Here is a 6,440-nt window from a genome sequence, read left to right on the forward strand (position 1 = left end):
GTTTTTTTTGGCATATAACGCAGGAGGGTATAATTTTTTTTATTTAATAGTTACTTATCTAGAAACTAGTGCCAGTTCAGCACTAACTCTGCAGATTAGGTTTCCAAGCGGACCCCAGTCCCTTCGATTTTGAATAAAAATAATTGTCTTGTGCTGTGTGTTCTGCTACAGAGCAGAGGGCCTACCGCGAACCACGTTCTCGCCTCTCTGTCGCACTTGTAAATTCGTACGTAAGTGTGACAGGGAGGCAACACGTCGAACGTGGTTAGCGATAGGCCCTCAAAAGGGAAATATTCCATAAAAATAATTTTACGGTAAGTATAGACTCACGATTTTAAGTTACTCGCGCGACATGTTTCGGATGGCCTAGGTCTCCTTTCTCAAGCACCAACATTTTAATGTTAGTACGTCTCACGACAGTTTAAATAGGAAATATTTCATTATAGTTGGTCAAACCAAATTTGTCAGTAAATAAGAACAAAAAAAACTATACTCGTCCTTTTCTTTTGGGTGCTAGTACTAGAAGACAAAGATAGTATGATTCTCTCTGCTATGTTTGAAATGAGACAGTCCTTTGACAAACTATAGCTGACTGTACATGCGCCATCGTTTTTCAAGCGCGACCATAGAGAAAAAAATACATAGAGTGCTCACTCCATACATCAGTTTTAGTACCAAAAAGACTATTAGCATCTTGCATCGAGTAGCGGATCTATCAGTACTGCTACTTGACAATAGATGTAGCACCGACCGGAAAGTCTTATGCTGTTGAGATAAGACTTTCCGGTCGGTGCCACATTTATTGTCAAGTAGCAGTACTGATAGATCCGCTACTCGATGCTAGATGTAGACACTGAAATTAATAGTCTGAACTGATGTATGGAGTGAGCACTCTATGTATTTTTTTCTCTATGGCGCGACGCACTGTGGTAGCGCTCCACTGCGTCCGTAATCGCCCGTCGGCCGCACAAAGCGGCGTGCTCATAAATAATTAGCTGTATCCGTCTGTTCTGTCAGAGAATTTGGGAATTTATTAAGATACAAGCTTTAGCCTGCGATTTTGCCCGAATAACTTTAAACTATCCCTTAGTAGGGAGAGGGGATGGGCGACAATTTAACTACTCCTAAATAAACGAAGTCGCAGGCAGAGGCTAGTTACAAGCTTTTTTATAACTTGCAATGTTTGTATGTAAGTATGTACGATATATGTATGTTCGGGTCAAATATTTCAAGTTAAATCACACTCACTTCCCATTATTTGATTAATCTGAACTTCACATCTACATAAGTATGTAAGTTGGCTGACAATGCAATATTATGGTACCATCGAGCTGATATGATGATGGACATTGGAGGAGGATAAAATAACGCAACCTAATTTTGTTTGGGTTTGTTAGAATTGTCTCGATGAGTACCTATTACCTATTTGTTGCCGGTCCCATATTGGGATACCCTCTTCAAATTGAGGGGGATTTAAATCTTCTCGAGGCAGAGGTGTAGGGTTGGAGCCGGTGTAGCTTTATTTGACATTCATAAGCGCATTTTAATATGCCTACTTAAATAAACTATCTTTTATCTTTATCTTATGTTTATTACATTTATAACTTTCCTGTTGAAAGAAAAGTATAGTCAGCAAATAAAAGCTAGTATCAAAAATGAAATTTTTGACAAAAGAACGTATTAGGTATCAAATAAATATTCCTACGTGAAGATTAGACGGAACCACATGATTAACAGGGAATATCGCGAGGTACTAATTCCGGACGCCCGGTTGCGGCCGCCCGAATTTATGGCGAGGGCGTCCGACCCGCCGACGTGGAAGCTAGTTTGTGTGGACATGGCTTTATATTACAACTTATTCTCAGTGTAAGGCCTGAGTGGACGCTCGAGTTGGGCGTGCAGCGGGGCGGGGCGTGCGGCGTGCATGTTAAACAAATGCAAGCGTATAGGAGCGGCCTTAGTGCACGCTGCTCACATCACGCGTGAGCCCGACGCCACGCTGCACGCCCCGCCGAACGCTCCGATTCGAGCGTCCACTCAGGCCTTACACTCAGTCACTCCAAATATTGAACTACAGCGGATAGTAACGGGAAAAGTGGCTAGAAAAAGACGTTCTGGTCGTAGAAAAACATCGTTCTACGTAACATTAGGGAATGTACCGGAATCGGAAATGCCGATGAGCTTTTCGGCCATGCCTTACCAAAGATCGGGGAAATATGCTGAACTGACTGCCAACCTTCACTAGTTAAGAGGCACTAAAAAGGAGATGGAGAGATGTCTACTGTCTAGCAATGGGGTTCTTTCGACTGACGACGAGAAAAACCTTATAAATCTACAATAGGCTACATGACTAATTTTCATTTATGGTATCAATCAGGGATGTTGCGAATATCCGCATCCGCATCCGCAACCGCGGAACTTCCGCATTATTTTCAACATCCGCATCCGCATAAAATCGATGCGGATTTAATGCGGATGCGGATGTGGAACAGGTCGGTACAGGAACGTCTTAGCATCGGCGTAAGTGCTAGACTGCTAGGTAATTTAGTCATTAACCAAAAAAACCTATTAGAAATGAGCAGTCAAGCGTGAGTGGGACTTAATGTACGCGTACCCTTGGAACGCGAGTCCGATTCGCACTTGGCCGGTTTTTTGAAATAAAAATTACTAAAATGTAATATTTGACGTTTTTTATGATACTATCTTGACATCCGCATCCGCATCCGCATCCGCGGATGTGAGCCTTTAAAAATCCGCATCCGCATCCGCGGATGTCAAAAAATCGGTATTCTCAACATCCCTGGTATCAATCGATCGGGTTTGTTTTTAGGATCAAATATCTATATGGGACCCATTGCATTAAAGTAACACAAAATTCAGAAATTGTAGTCAAAGGACGACAGTCGCACTTCACTCGCGAAACGCCCTATGGCCTATACAAAACGGCCAGGGGCCGTGACGTCATCGCCCATCTTGTAGTATCATCACAAGAAAATTGCGTTTTTGTCGGTGAAATATTGCGTTTATGTATATAGTTGCCATACAATATTTTTTTGGATGAAATGTAAGGAATCGAATGGTACCCTTATTTTTATCGTTTTTGGAAATTAAAAAAACTTAAATTTTGAAACTTTCAGGTCCTGTATTTTTGTAATTTTTCAATATTTTATTTTAATATCCACATTATTGTGATAAATTGCTCGTTTGCTATCTATTTTACTAGATTTTGTTATAAAATTCAACGTGTGTCATCATCCCTATTATATTAATTTCCCGCTCGCACAGTGGCATTTACCGCGCATGCGATAGAGAGGAATGTCCAAAATTCTTCGTGCTAGCATCCTTTCTTTAGTACCTATATACCTAACGCAGACTCTGCTCTAGGGTAAACCCTCAGCAGAGTCGGTTTAGTGGCTGAATGTGTCTATATGCGAATCTAGCGTGCGCGCCCGTGGACGTCGCTTAAGGATTTGTGCCTGGATTCGGGTGACAGTTATTCGCCTAATTGAAAATATACCTATTACATACTCGCTTATGCCGTGGTGATATGTAACAACTTAATCACTTGCCACTACTAATTGTCTTTACAATTATTCATAAGATTACAGAGTAAATAGGTCGATTTTAGTTAAGTGTAATTAGGTATTGGCTTAGGTTTCGTTGGAGTTAAATCTAGCTGTGCTCCATCTGTGTGATTTGATTCGATAGGATTTACTCTACCAAACCAAGGGGGAGTTTTTAAAAACAGTAGCTTAAGTCTACATACATAGTTTAGATTACTTGGTGTCAAATTTCATAAAACGTAAGTATATTTTGTAGAAGATAGGTATATAATAATACAAAGTTTATTCAAAGAAACGACGCCTTCATAAAAATACGTTTTATCAAATAGCCACTAAAAATATGGCCACAAAACTATTATTAAAAGCCACTTTTTCAAGTTCAGGGAATATTTAACATGCAAACGAAGCCAGTCTCGAAAGTTGGCAGCCCGCGGCGAATCGTAACTTACCGATGTTTGCAATCGAATCGGTGAGTGCCGGGAAAAAGTAAAATTAAAAAGTTAGCGCGCGGGTGAATTTTCATGATTGTTTGTATGGCGTCTGGGGTTTTAAAGAGTTTAAGTGCAAGTTTAAGCAGAGTAGGTAAGATATATTATGTGCTGTTTTATGGAGAAGGTACATATGTAACTGAGGGGCGAAATTTCGGGCATTTTTCTCTGTCACTCTAATTACGCCTTCATAGGAGTAAAAGAGAAAGATCCCCGCAATTGGCGAAATTCGGTTTTCGCGGTAGCCCCTCTGATTGCTATTTGCCGTTGAACTTAAGACATCGAGAGGGATCACAGAATTTTCATAATCATCACCACCCGCTACATCATGTACTACTAGGTACCTATAGGTACCTGCCTACGTAAGATATTTGTAAAAATGTTTCCTAAATAAACGTTGTTAATTTAAATTGATAGTAACTGAAGAATAAAATGCCTGTGCTAATCACACAAATAAATATCCTTATCGTCATTCAACCCCATACCTAACCACTAGTTTCACAGAATCTACTAGGCCTTCGTACACCTTCACTACACCATATGAAATAAAGCCCCCGCCGCGTCTATCTGTTTGTATGTTCGCGATAAACCCAAAAACTACTGAACGGATTTTCATGCGGTTTTCACCTTACAATAGAGTGGTCTATGGAATACTCGCACTAATAGCGAGATATATCGTATTTATTTCCGTACGACCCCTCCCCCCTTCCCCCCCGTCGGCCCCCTCCACTCTCTTAACCTGCGCTCTCATTTCCGGGCACATTCCATAAGCCCCGTCGGCTATTTAGCAATATTCACAGATCATTTGCTAAAGGCTGTGCCGTAGAATAAATCGGTAGACAAGGTATTTTTTTCTTGGAAATAGTAGGTACCCAGTTGCATTAAAGCAAAGTAGGTACAGTCAGCACCAGAAATTGCTAAGCGGGCCGTGTTCAAAATGATCTTGACGCGACTTTATTGTTAAGATAATAAGAGCGTGTCAACGTAATTTTGAACACCTAGCCAGCTTAGCAACTTCTGCTGCTGTCTGTAACAAAATGGAGCGTATAATTTTCAACTTCTTTTTACGATAGAAAAAGAATTACAATAATGTCTAGGTATTGTAGAAATAGCAGCTTCAGGGGTCGGCCGAAGACTGGTTAGATCATTTTCCCAAAATCATAATTTACCTGTAGCATAATTTCTATTCGCATTTTTTCCTATTCTTAATTTACACCAGACGCATTAATTCCTAACATGATTTTTCCATTCGCATATTTTCCCATTAGACAATTTAGCCACTCACAAATATTTCTTACGGCGTTTATTCTATAATCAAAAAATCGGTTACCTCACCCCACTTTCTTTAAAAAAAACATTTAGTTCACAACTTAGCTAGACGGAGCCCCGCTTCGCGGGGCTCCTATTTCTGGGCGATTTGCCCTTCGGGCATCTGAAGCTACCTAACGAACCTAACCTACCTACCTATTGATTTAGTGTGACGTCCATGAAAACATTACACTTTGGGGAAAAAAGTGTAGGTAGGTTAGGTTCGTTAGGTAGCTTCAGATGCCCGAAGGACAAACCGTCCAGAAATAGGATCCGCGAAGCGGGGCTCCGTCTAGCTAAGTTGTAAACTAAATGTTTTTTTGAAAAGAAACAGTGCGGTGGGACCATGGTAATATTATCGCCTAAGAAATAAAAAGAATGCGAATAAAACGACTTGGAAAGTATTAATTATGACTATTATGAGAAAAATTTAACCTAGGAATTAATGCGTCTGGTGTAAATTAAGAATAGGAAAAAATGCGAATGGTAAAATCATGTTAGGAATTAATGCATCTGGTGTAAATTAAGAATAGGAAAAAATGCGAATAGAAACTATGCTACAGGTAAATTATGATTTTGGGAAAATGATCTAACCAGTCGAATGTAAACATGAACTTGCTCAAAAACGTTGTTGGTAATATCAATTGATGATAATACTCTTTGAAGGTGTACGCTGTCAAGCTTACAGCGTCAAGAACGTCAAATATGACTATAGTTGTCATTGTGGCTGCTGTTAGTGTCAAAGTCATCTTCATGTGTTCATGTCAAATGTGAGTATTGTATTCTTCACGTAGTGATTATATTCTCTTTGGTATTCTTTCGTGGGTGTTGTGAACCCGTCCATTTTGCCATGGAGGGCTTTCCTCAATAAAAAAAATTGTCAAAAATAACCCCTCAGCTTTGGAAAGTAAGTAGAGTTAGCGAAGGGAACTGAGGATCTACCGCGAAAAACCGGTATCTAAATTTCGTTATCTGTCTTTCTATCTCTCCTGCATATTCGAGTGATAGAGAGCCAGATGTAGAAAATTCGATTTTCGTTTTTGAGGTAGACCTCAAATTTTTCTCGTTTGTTCGCTTACTA

This window comes from Cydia amplana, chromosome 16, assembly GCF_948474715.1.
Source record: "Cydia amplana chromosome 16, ilCydAmpl1.1, whole genome shotgun sequence".
Taxonomy (NCBI): Eukaryota; Metazoa; Arthropoda; class Insecta; order Lepidoptera; family Tortricidae; genus Cydia; species Cydia amplana.